The sequence below is a fragment of the Danio aesculapii genome, chromosome 21 (genome assembly GCF_903798145.1).
Source record: "Danio aesculapii chromosome 21, fDanAes4.1, whole genome shotgun sequence".
Taxonomy (NCBI): Eukaryota; Metazoa; Chordata; class Actinopteri; order Cypriniformes; family Danionidae; genus Danio; species Danio aesculapii.
This window is the reverse complement of record NC_079455.1, coordinates 7,260,709-7,274,287: the sequence shown is the minus strand read 5'-3', so window position 1 is coordinate 7,274,287 and position 13,579 is coordinate 7,260,709. Positions and strand designations below refer to the sequence as shown.

Here is a 13,579-nt window from a genome sequence, read left to right as displayed (position 1 = left end):
GTCCTCCTAGCCTTTATTGGGAAAATTGGGCTGTGAATCCATACCAGATCACAAGCAGAGAACCTAAAGAAAGAGTCTTTAACACTGCATTGATGGCCAGTCGCCATAACAGGAAACTCAGAAGTGCGATTTAATAACACAGAATTGCGACTTCATAACTCAGAATTCTGACTTTATAACTTGCAATTCTGACTTTATAATTTTTTTACATTGTATTATTTATTTTTTTATTTATTTTCTTCAGTGGGGGGAATGGGCTTCCATAGGTTTAACCATAGGAACTATAGAATAGCCAGAACAAAATAATTCAAGTACTTTATTTATACTATGATTTAAAAACTATAGTATTTAACATTATAGTTTTATTAAAAACAAACTTTTTAATGGCTTTGAAATTACTGCATATAAGAATAACCTCTGCGACAAGCAGAATTGTATGATTCTTGCACATCTTTGCATATTTAAATATACACAGCTTTTACAAATTAAGATGTATAAACTCAATGACTGAGCAGAGGTAAAAAAAAAATAAACGTAGACTACAAACAAATTATACAATGGTAATTAAACATGTGCTTCTGACATTTTAAATTTTTATCTAAAAACAAATACAAAAAAAATCTCAAGCACAATTTGAAAATGAAACCACACTTGTAAACTTGAGTTTTCCTCAACATCCCTTTGTTAGCTTTTGCCATTTTGAAGACATGTAAAAGCTTTAAAAAACACAAGAGTATAAAATAAATATGAATCCTGAATAAAAAAAATACTTTATTTTCTTATTTTAAAAAAGTACACACTTTTTTGGGGAAACTTGCTTCCGTTATTTGCTTCAAGTGTAATGGAGATAACAAAACATGTTGGAAAATAAGGAAATAAAGGGTGAAATCAGATTGAAAACACGATTAAATCAAAATAAATACACAGTATACCGCATGCCTTATTTTTTGACATTTGTTTTGGAACTAAGAAATGATGAAATGTGTTTTCATGACATTTTAAAAGGCAAAAAAAAATTGGTCTGTGTTATTCTTACTATTTTGTGACATAAAAAAAGTTAAATGGTATTTAACCATTCCTTCGTTAGTAGACCGACTATTTCAATGCTAATTTTTACTGTCTGCATATTCTGAAAAAGATATGCATTCTTAAATTATTTAACATATTTTGTTTTCTGGGCGGCATGGAGGCTCAGTGGTTAGCACTGTCGCCTCACAGCAAGAAGGTCGCTGGTTCGAGTCCCGACTGGGGACAGTTGGCATTTCTGTGTGGAGTTTGCATGTTCTCCCAGTGTTCGCGTGGGTTTTCCCCACAGTCCAAAGATATACGCTATAGGTGAATTGGGTAATCAAAATTGGCCGTAGTGTATGTGTGTGAATGCAAGAGTGTATGGGTGTTTCCCAGTGGTGAGTTGCGGCTGGAAGGGCATCCGCTGCGCGGAACATATGTTGAAGTAGTTGGTGGTTCACTCTGCTGTGGCAACCCCTGATAAATAAGGGACTAAGCTGAAGGAAAATGAATGAAATTTTCTTTTGTTTAATTCAATTCACCTTTATTTCTACAGCACTTTAACAATGTAGATTGTGTCAAAGCAGCTTCACATAAAAGGTCATAGTAAATAGGAACAGTGTAGTTCAGTTTGTAGTGTTTAAGTTCAGTTCAGTTTAGCTCAGTTCAGTGTGGTTTAAAAATCCCTACTGAGAGTCCAAACACTGAAGAGCAAATCCAACGATGCGCAGCTCTACAGATCCTGAACCATGCAAGCCAGTGGTGACAGAGGGAAAGGAGAGGGAAAAAAAACTTCACTAATTGGCGAAAGTGAAGAAAAAAAATCTTGAGAGAAACCAGACTCAGTTGGGCATGACTATTTTAATTTCTCCGCTGGCCAAACGTCTTGTGCAGAGCTGCAGTCTCAGTGGCGGAGGCTGGAAGCTGGCCTCAGCGAAGACTCGTCTGTCCCTGGAGCGTCACAGGAATCAGTCTCATGTTCTCCACTCCTCCATGACCACCACAGTAGCTGCTCAGGATACGGCCAGGTCCAGGATATGGAAACCTTGGGATCATCTCGTCATTGGTCTTGGATCGAATCAGTGACTCTGCATAGTCTGAGGGCCTCGGGAACAGTATCCCCAGGTGGAAATGGAGAATAAAGAGAATAATTAGCGTAGCTGCTGTTCATAGTGTATATAAACAAGATGCAGAACCTGTGTGGAAACCCGCTAAGTGGTGCACTGAATGTATGCTTTACTAAACAGATAGGTCTTTAATCTAGTTTTGAATTGGGAGAGTGTGTCTGAGCCTCGGACGTTATCAGGAAGGCTATTCCAGAGTTTAGGAGCCATAAATGAGAAGGCTCGACCTCCTTTACTCGACTTTGCTATTCTGGGTACTACCAGAAGCCTTGAGTTTTGAGATTTTAAAGTGCGGGTTGGATTGTAGCGAGACAGAAGGTTGGTTAGATAAACAGGAGCTAGATTATTTAGAGCTTTATAGGTAAGTATCAATATTTTAAATTCAATACGAAACTTATCAGGCAGCCAGGGTAAGGAGGATAAAATTGGGGTGATGTGATCAAATTTTCTAGACCTGGTAAGAACTCTGGCAGCTGCATTTTGTTCTAATTGAAGTTTGTTAATAGAGGATGCTGGGCAGCCAGCAAACAGTGCATTACAGTAGTCCAGCCTAGAAGTCATAACAGCATGGACTAGCTTTTCTGCATCTGAGATGGATAGCATACTTCGTAACTTAGCGATATTTCTCAGATGAAAGAAAGCAGTTTTTGTGACATGGGATATATGATTTTCAAAAGTTAAATTGCTGTCTAATATGACACCCAGATCTTTTATAGTAGAGCTAACGCTAACTTTGTATCCCTCTAATTGTAGGTCGAGTTGTGAGATCTGCTGTGTACAGGATTTAGGCCCAATAAGTAATAATTCTGTTTTGTCTGAGTTTAAGAGAAGATAATTGTTGGTCATCCAGTCTTTAACATCTTTAGTACACTCAGTTAGCTTGGACAGTTTAGACTTCATATCAGGTTTAGTTGAAATATATAATTGAGTATCATCTGCATAGCAGTGAAAGCTGATCCCATGTCTTCTAATAATATTTTGTGAATAACTAAATTACACAAACAGCAAAAAAAAAAAATAAATTCAGCATAAAAGGGTTATTCGGGACAATAAACAGAACTGTTATGTTTAAAAAATAAAAGAATCTGTGTCTTTGTGTGTATCAAACCATGTTGAGTAAAACTACTTTGAAAAGTAATATATTACCATCTTAATTTTAAAAGAAAACGCAAAAATAACATACTTTCACATTACTTTTGACTTAATAAGTAACTAAGTAACACATATGGCCCGTTTTCACTGAGTGGTACGGTACGGTACAGTTGGGTTCGGTACGCTTTTATGGCCGTTTCCACTATCAAAAGGTACCTAAAAGCAAACCGTATTGTACCACTTTTAATTACCCTTTGCAAAGGGTACCTAGCAAGACTAATGGCCCATTTCTACGGAGAGGTACAGTACAGTACGGGTCACATTTATCAAGCTTGCGTTTCCACTGCCAAAAGGGTACCCTTTTTGGTGGGTGTGGTCTACGACAGAAAGTTTTAGACGAAGTTTTTTTTACTTGAGAAAATGTCACAGTAAAGCTGTACGGGTCGTTTACATATCGTACGAGAAGAACTTCTCACAAAAGAGATGCTTTATACACATAAATACTTGAGTACAAATGTTCCTTACTAACCTTTCTATGAACAGGATTTGATTAAAACTGCAGATCTATGATAGTGCGAAATAGCCTACTGAAACGTCTGCAATTTTATGAAATAAATTAATGAGCATATATGAACACACACAGAACCTCACCTCTCATATGTGTCTTTAATCTTAAGCAGCACATGTAACCTCAGTTAGTAAGTAATTCTAAGTAAGTCAAACAGCCGTGTGTGTGTGTGTATAGACTATCCTGTCACAAAATGCAGCAAAAATCCTACACGATGGTAACAGTTTGATTAAAGTGTTTACATGTTTACATTCAGAGATCAGCATTTACAGTGGCTCTTTCAGTCTATGATATTGTAGTGATATTAACGTACTGGAAACTTAGTAACTAAATCATTTTGAATAAGTTATGTCTTTTAAAACTGAAAGAGTACTGCTGAAGATATTAACTGACTTTGCCATCTGAATAAACATAAACAAAGAACACTGATTTCACACTTACCAAATCCGTTGAGACAGGACAATCAACACGAACTGGGACCGTGTGTTTTTTTAAAAGAAGACGAGTGGCAAAGCCGGATTACTCTCGGGTAAAAAATGTTCCTTACAAACATATTTCTGTCGCGTGTTAGCAGACCACTGTAATCCACAAATGTGGGCCGAGCTGTGCTCTCATCAAGGGAAAATGGAAACAAAACCTTCATTGCGGCACATTTATAAAGACAACACTGACAACCCATGTCTCCGAACAATTCTTCTTTTTCACTTGTTTGAATTACGGTTGGCAAAACAACATGGCATTTCTCTGAACACCGTAACAGGTTAAAACAGTCTTCGAAGCTTTATCATGCAAATGAATGAAGTTGCACCTCACTCACAATAGAGAACGCTGATTGATTCGAACCAATCTTTCTCATGAATTATTGATGAAAACTCAAAGACGTCACGTTGTGCCTGCCGGTACAGACATCCCATCTCCTTGCTGAAATTTATACAAGGATCTCAGGGCCATGACATAGCTTCAAAATTTCTTTTCAAACCGGAAGAACAAATTAGCTTGAAATAACACATTTTTTAAAATATATGTGTCCTAAAAGTGTTTTTAGCAACGTGGTTTTAGCAACATTAAAAAAAATGTGTTTCAGTGTTTTATGACCCTTTAAGATTTTAATATAATACTTTTAAAAGTAACTTTACCCAACACAACCCTGCTATAAAAAGATGGTTGTTTCTGTTCTGCGGATTTGACCTTTGGATTTTGAAATTCTTTTGTTGTTTTTGGAGTCTGCTAAATTTAAAACATAAGTTAAAGCAAAATTTAAGATCTTTTGTTTATTAGAGTTAGGGATAAATAGAGAAGTACAAAAAATGGAACCAGAAAAAAAAGACAAAAGCAGAAAGGATTAAATGATTGAAGAGAGTTTATTAAGAAACAATGTTGTTCATGTTTTTCATTAAAAAAGTTTGTTGGCATAACAATGTCACAGAAACACTTGTTTGGCACCAATGGAGATTGCGAACAAATGGAATGTGTATAAGTTTAAGGCAAGCTCACAATGATTGTTTGTATTTCTAAAAGATGCAAGTCAACAAGTCATACTCACACATATATCACATCACCATAATTCAGCAGTCCACTCTGAGCAGTCATAGGTCTCGTGTACACTAATACGTTTTAGTTTTAAAACAGCGCCATAGAATGAAAACGATCCGCATCCACACTGGCATTTCACCTAGCGTTTCTAAACAACTCTCCGTCCACACTACCCACTGAAGGCGCACATCACGTGACCACACGCACACACGCACACACATACACACATACACACACACACACACACTGGCATGCACTGCAGCGATGAGAGCTGTGCACGTCGAACTGTTCATCAAGGATCTACCGCTGGATCTAATCTCACTATATTTGTTAAACGTGATATTTATTTATTTTTTTATAATAGTATATATATATATATATATATATATATATATATATATATATATATATATATATATATATATATATTGTTTTGGCTTTACATATAATACAATTGTTCACTAATGTATCCTGTTGCTGTCCAAATTCAAAGTAAGGACATGGATTGTACCTTAGCCCATTTAATCTTCTCGATGAGGTCCGAAAGGTCCCTCTTCACAGGAATGTAGTGTACACCTGGTTTCAGATGTGTGTAAAAGTGCTCGTAGTATGGTGAATCCTGTTTTAAGACCAAACTGTTGCCCAGCATGAAGTATGGAAATCTGTAGGCCGCTACAGTCCCATCCACATTCACTAGGTACTTGTACTAAAAAAGGTTAAAGAGAAGAGCAGTTAAAATGTTGTATTATGTATGTTGTGTTGTTTTTTTATGTAGGGTAAAACAACAGTCCAAAGAAAATCTGTGCTGTTGTCATGAACAAAACACAGTATAATTGATCATTTGATTGATTGATTGATTGATTGATTACTTTCTACATTTGTTTTTATCCAAATATAAACAGGGTTTCCGCTGGGTCCTAAAAAGTCTTAAAAAGTCAAAAATTTGAAAATCGAATTTTTAGGTCTTAAAAAGTCTTAAGTTCTGTACTCTAGGTCTTAAATATTTTTGCACAGGTCTTATTTTTCCGATGTCCATATAACACTACATCTAATGCTTATTAAAATAATTTTTTGTTGTTGTTGCTTGTGGCGCAATAGGTAGTGCTGTCGCCTCACAGCAAGAAGTTCGCGGATTCGAGCCTCGGCTGGGTCAGTTGGCATTTCTTCTTCTTTTCCTCTAGGCATTTTTTAAACACGTAGGCAATTTAATGTCATGCTCATGGCGTGATTCATGCAACTGATGTATGCAATAGTTTAAATTAGTTTAAATTGTTAACGTGGTGGATGTTGCGCTCGCACTCTCTCTTTTTTTTAATTTTGTATTAAATAAGGGTGTATTAAACTTCAAATTTCTCTCTCTCTCTCTCTCTCTCTCTCTCTCTCTAACATGCTTAAATGCATTAACATATGCTACCTACATGACAATATAAAAACTTTTTTGTCCTTGTGTATGAGATCTAAGGTTTGGGACTTAAATCTCATAACTTATGGGACTTAGATCTCAGTTCCAGAATAAAATTGTCAGAGTTTACATTATTTACTACCATTGTAATGACGTGTGACTTGCATTGACAGATGAAAATCTGATCTACGTGTATTTGCTTACACTGCAGACAAGAGGGCATGTATCCAATTCATATCAGATAAACTTCCACTTTCGAACAAGGCCTGAATCTGATCTGAGTAAATTAGAACATATGTGATATTTTTGCCTGCTTAAACGTACATGCGTTATATCTGATCTGCACCACATGGGAGAAGAAAATCAGAATTGGGTCAGTTGAACCATGCAGTGTAAATGCAACCTAAATTGTTTTACAAGTGACCTTTTTCAGTGGATTAACTGACTAACATTGTGCGCTAGCAAAAACAAAAAACATTGTTCATTTTGATTTGATGCAGGCTTTAAAGGGACAGTTCACCCAAAAAATGAAAGTAACCCTCATTATCCATCGAAGATGTAGGTGACTTTTAATTTTGCCAAAATGATACTTACGTAGTATCAACATTTACTGCTTTTCTGCAGTAGATGAAATTATACTATGCAGCACTTTTCCCTAGTTATGTAGATAGGATTTATTTTCAGGTGCTGTGTAATATCCTTCAGCAGCAAATTTCATTGATTATTATGGTGATTATGATCTGATTCAATGATTTATGCTAAACTAAGCTAAAAATGCTGCCAAAAAACCTGGAGATCAGCTGAATAAATTAAAACATAGCAAAACTCAAGAGTTGAACTCTAGGCTAGGGGGACTTGTAAAAAGCGCCAATTTTATTTTATTTTTTTAAAGTGGGGAGTACTTTTACGAAGAATTTAAGTAAAATTTTCAATGTAGTTTTATTTTGAAATATGCTGTTGAAATTCACTGGCAAGCATTTGTTGTGAATTGAATAAGGTCAAATAAATTGTATTGACGCTTGCATGTGTGATGTTTTTAAAAATCTATTTGTAATAACACATTTGCCATCCAGAAAAAATAGGGATATAAATTATGCATTTGGTATTAAAATGACATTTTAAGTACATAAAGTCCTTTATGCACCAAAGTGAGCTTTTTTAAAAAAATCTTTAAAGTTTATTACAACAAATAAATACTTTATAAATAATAAATAAATTAAATATAAAATAATTAAAATAAATGTAATTTGTAATTATTTTTTTTTTTGCTTTCCACTGTGTTTAAAAAATGAAAAACATGTTAAGATACAACCTTTTTTGCTTACTTTTCGAGCGAGGAACAGCAGTCGAAGCATCTGAGAACATCTTGAAACCAGTGTATATCCCGAGTGATCGCTGATGCACCTGGTTGTTTAAAATGGTGTAGTGAATGAGTCCTCCACGCTTTGCAGAGCGCGTTGGAACCTCCTGCAGGAGCTGCTGCAGGTCAATAGAGGGAAATGAACTGAAATCCTTTTGAATTTGCAGGTCTTCCTGTGGACACTGCATAACCCTCTGCCAGGCTGCCACATCGACTCTGGACAGTCACAGTATTCATGATAAACAGGACCTGATCAAATTACAAAATACAACAGTGTTGGCAGATTTTACTTTCCATACGCAGTTTTTTTATTGATATATTTTTACCTTTTTATTGGCATAAAAAACTAATAAAAACGTTATGTACTGTAGATAAAACTAACTTTTTAAAACAATTGAATATAATTTGTGCTGTAGCCATTTTTTGAATGTGCGTTTTATTCATATTAATAGTTAATATTTGGTGGGGTTATTTTTTTTATTTGAATGTGAACATCATAAAGGTGTTGAAAATGAAACAGCACAAAGCTGGAAGAAAGAGTGTCAGATGTATGACTTTTAGAAGTATGTTTTTTAAAAGTATGGTTGCGGGCTTTGTTTTCGAACGCACTTCATGTATTGTTTGGTGAAAGAATATAATTTTACAATGAATTTCAATAATAATAATAATAATAACATTTTAGGAATGACGTATGCTTTAGTATCAAAAACACATGAAAACAAACACCTACTTCAAAGACAACTTAATATTCTCCAAATAACACACTGTAAAGACAAAGTTTTGATGTTATATTAGAAAGTATCCAGACTTTACCCTTATGATTGACTTTGCCACTTGCTTGTCCTGGTATAAAACTTCAATCGTTAATCCCTTCAAAGTACTTCCATAAAGCCGGTATCTGACAAGAAGGGAGCCGTCGCCCCGATCCAAGGGTGCTGGGACATGTATTCGAAGATACTCCTTTTCCGGTGAGGAAATCTTCACTTTAAAAGAGTCTTTATCTAAAATACAGCAGAAATCATAGCATGCAAGAAGAGAAAATGATGAGCGCTAGACAGAAATAAACTAAATATAAATTTTATAAAATATTATACACAATATATATTTGGATTTCTTATTGATATATTACTAAATTACTTACCACAGGAAAATGTAAGTGTCTTTGAATTATATATGTGGTAAAATGTATTCAGCTGTATATATTATAGTATTTACCACACTTTGTTAATGAATGCTACAGCATATTGTAGTAATAACTATAGTGAACTGATAAACTGTAATAAATACTATAGTAAATTTTGTTTTTGCCACAGCAAAATGTGATGTAGTGTTGTATAATACAGTTGTTGAAAACATAGTACAACAGTGGATTGATCACATCTTAGGCTTAATTGTTGTATTACTACAGCAAATGATTCCATCAAGTACTTTAATAGTATTTCACCATGTTCTTCGTAAAAAACACAAAAAATACTATAGTACACTCAACTGAATTACTTTTGCTGCTTGCTCAAACAACGTATTTAAAATAAGTGGAAACAACACAATACTTGGACAACTTAAATTTTTATGTTCCATCCACTTACATTTGTTAAAATAAAACGATTAAGCAAACCTTTGTAGGACAACATGAAGGAACTGAGTGGATCCCTGCATTTTATTACAGTGCAAGTTAGTAAATACTATGTTTAGTATTTACTATAACTTACTACAGTATTTTTTGTGCGGAGCATTTGTTTTACGCAGCGGATGCCCTTCCAGCTGCAACCCATCTCTGGGAAATATCCATACACACTCATGTACTACTGACAATTTAGCCTACCCAATTCACCTGTACCGCATCTTTTTGGACTGTGAGGGTAACTAGAGCACCTGGAGAAAACCCACGCAAACGCAGGGAGAACTCCACACAGAAACGCCAACTGTCCCAGCCGAGGCTCGAACCAGCGACCTTCTTGCTGTGAGGCGACAGCATTACCTACTGCGCCACTGCGTCGCCCACTACGGCCAATTTAGCTCATTCAATTCACCTATACCTGGAGGAAACCCACACGAACGTGGGGAGAACAGGCAAACTCCACACAGAAATGCCAACTGACCCAGTGGCTCGAACCAGTGACCTTCTTGCTGTGAGGCGATCATGCTACCCACTGCGCCACCGTGATGCCCAACTTGAATCTTTGGAACAATCAAGAACCACAGTTTCATCTGCAATCCTTCTTTAGTGCTGTATAGGCAAAAAATCACCTTGGTTGACCTGAAGGTGGATAAATGAACCACAAATTAATTTTTGGGTGAACTATACATTCCAAATCAGAGAGAACAAACAGCACTTGATGATAAATAATCGTTTGGTCAATGTGAGAATGCCCTCTCTGTGTGGTTTTGACCATTTTGTTGCATTTTTGTATTTTAAAACATGTTTGTAACTCCTTTGTACTGCTCAGATTGCCTGCGTTGTCACGTTTAATAACAAGTATAGACATGACATAAACGCTAGACTTGCAAACTGAGTTTCTTCTGACAAATGTTGGAAAAAAAGTTCTTCCATAGTATTTCATTGACTCCTATGGTTTTATTTCTTTCCATTCACACTTTATTTTGATGGTTCGTTTGTTGAATTTAAGTTACATTGCATCTACATGTCAACTAATTCTCTTTAGAATATAAGTAGACTGTTAGGTTGGGGTTATGGTAAAGGTTAGTGTAAATTGTACTTGCAAAGATTCTTATAGTCAGTTAAATGTCTGTTGAAGGAGCAGTATCAGCAGGTATTAAGCAGACAGTCTACTAATACTCAAATGGACCATCAAAATAAAGTGTTACCTTTTTTCCTATGGATGTCAGTAGCTGCTTTTTACCAACATTCTTCTTCAGAATATCTTGTTTTGAGTTCAGCTGAAGAACATTTTAAAAAATCATGAAAATTTAGGACCACTTAAGTGAGAGTAAATGTGAGGAACCATTCATTTGTTGGGTGAACTGTCCTTTATTTAATGTCATTGTCTCAAGATGGACACAAGTAATGTTTTATCTATACAAATTTATATAGTTTTAGGGCAAATCTTGAAGTCTGAATTTGCCTGGTTTAATCTAAACCCTGTCTGTGAAGCCAATAAAACCAAATCAACGTTCATTCAGATCGGAAACAACATTGATTTGATCAGAAAGGTACAATCAAATGGCTGTTTATTAATCACAATACCATTTATCAAAACTTACACTAATAAATGTTCTAGAGAATGAATGTTCACACAACAAGGTCAAGAATAATAATAAGCATTTTAATTTAAGTGAACTCAGGAAACTGTGTGGTTTTGAGACTTCACAGACTCTTTGTGTAGATCAACACCCCTCACCCACTCAAGCTTAAGGCGCTTTGTGCGAATCAAAATTTGATCATACTGTATACATTTGGCATTACTGGATTGAGAAATACAGCTTACAATGTCTCAGAATACACCAGGTAAGACTGATTTAATTTCATGCCTTGATAAATGAGTCTTCCAAACCATTCCACTAACCATTGTACATTGTGGCTATGACGTGATGAACCGCAGAACAGCAAACACTGTAATTCAGTTTTGTTTTTTTGTACCTATTGAATTTACCAGGCATTGAAGAAAAGACTGAGAACAATTGTTCATGCAGAGCTCCTCTGATCAGTATTGCTGTAGCACTGTGGATCGTTGTTACTGTAACTGTGTTGTTCCTCTATTTGTACTGGAAACGCATTATTCTGAAACCCAGGTAAATCAGGCTTATTCATTGCTGCATTTGTTTTCCATTATAATCAAGAATAGTCACATACATATATACTTCAGTGTTTGCATGTAACCTTCTGAATTTTGATTTAGCAGTGTGCATGTTTCAGAGACAGAAGAGAACAATTTACATTCAGGAAAAACTACTGATCTTACAACTGAAAAAGGCAGGGGACATGTTTTATGTTCGTTTGTATTAAAAGTAACTCTTTTGTACGTATTCGAATATCAATATTTGATTTCACACATGTTGAAAAATGTACGTTTTTAAAAAGACTTTGTTAAAGGTTAATCGTGGAGATATGAAATGCAGTTTTTGTGTGTCACAGAGCTTGACCAGAGCAAAACAGAGCAGTACGAGTCTCTTATAGGATGTACGGAAGGAAATGAGGGTAAGTGAACTTTCTGAGAATAATGAACTGAGAAACACTAAGACGTACAGACACACATAGTACGTTTGCATCTGCACAACAAACCACAGACCTTGTTTCCTGAGTCATCACTTAATGTTTATATCTAAAATAAATTTGCAGCCGATGTCCGATCATGGAAATATCTTTTCTTTGTTTTAAAGAGGCTTACCAGACTCTGGACACATAACAAGAGGAGGCCAGATCAGGAAATGAGGATTCGGTCTTTCCTAAGATGTTTCACCTGAAGTAGCTCAGTTCAGGTTTCCCGCAACATCATTAAATTCAAGGACCTTTCAAGAAGTCTCAGGTCAAATATCTTCAAATGCAAGGATTATAATTCAAGAGTTTAACCAGAAATAAAAATTCTATTATTAACAACACCCTCATAATCCAATTACCTGCATGAGACCTTCATTCACTTTCACAAAAAGGCAATGTTGACAATGTTTTGTTTTTGTTTGTTTTTTCTGAACTTTAAAAATCTTGAAACTGCTGTATATGGAGGATAAGAGAGCTCCTGGGTTTCATCGAAATTATCTTAATTTGTGTTTTCATACATTGTGAAAATGAATTAAGGTCTCAGACGACTGGTACGACAGGACAATGAGTAATTAATAACAGAATTTTTAGGCTAACTAACCTTTTAATGTGGAGACACATTTCAGGTGAGAGCCACATTGTATTCCCTTGTAAGATTGTTGCAGTTTTCATGTGTCAGAACAATTATGCAAAAAAGCATTTGTTTTTTGCATTCATGTTTGACAGTATGATCAAGTATTCCAACACAATCTCACGGCAATTCGTAACTTTTTGATTTAGTGGCTAATTTGTATGAATTCGTATGATCTAATTCTTACATTTTCGTACGATTTGCTCATCCCCAATGACGGTTGGGCTTAGGGGTGGGGTTAGGTGCCACGCCTCCTTTTTAAAATCGTACAATTTCGTACGACTAAACTCGTACGAATTCGTACGAATTAGCCACTAAACTGACAAAACGTAAAATACGTATGTTTTCTCGTGAGATCAGGCTGGGTATTCGATTTGTTGCATTACTTTTTGCATGGATTTGCCTCAAGTTGAAAACACTTAATATAGCATATAAATGTGAGTAACTACTGTAAATCAAGTAGGCTAGAATGCATAGGCTACAAGTGCTGGTGAAACACAAACTGGAGGAAATAATGTGTATTTTTGTTTTGCACAAAATAAATCCAAACTTTCAAGGAACCGTATCGAAAGCAATTACTCTGGAAAGTAAATATTCTGAAACGTATTTTCAATAAAACTTAATTAAAACTTTTGGTTCCCAATA

At 35.4% G+C, this 13,579-nt stretch overlaps 1 pseudogene; it reads right to left on the bottom strand.

The window, feature by feature from the left end:
- Positions 1–5,282: 5,282 nt before the first annotated feature.
- Positions 5,283–10,954, bottom strand: LOC130214981 (protein O-glucosyltransferase 3-like; annotated as a pseudogene).
- Positions 10,955–13,579: the final 2,625 nt, after the last annotated feature.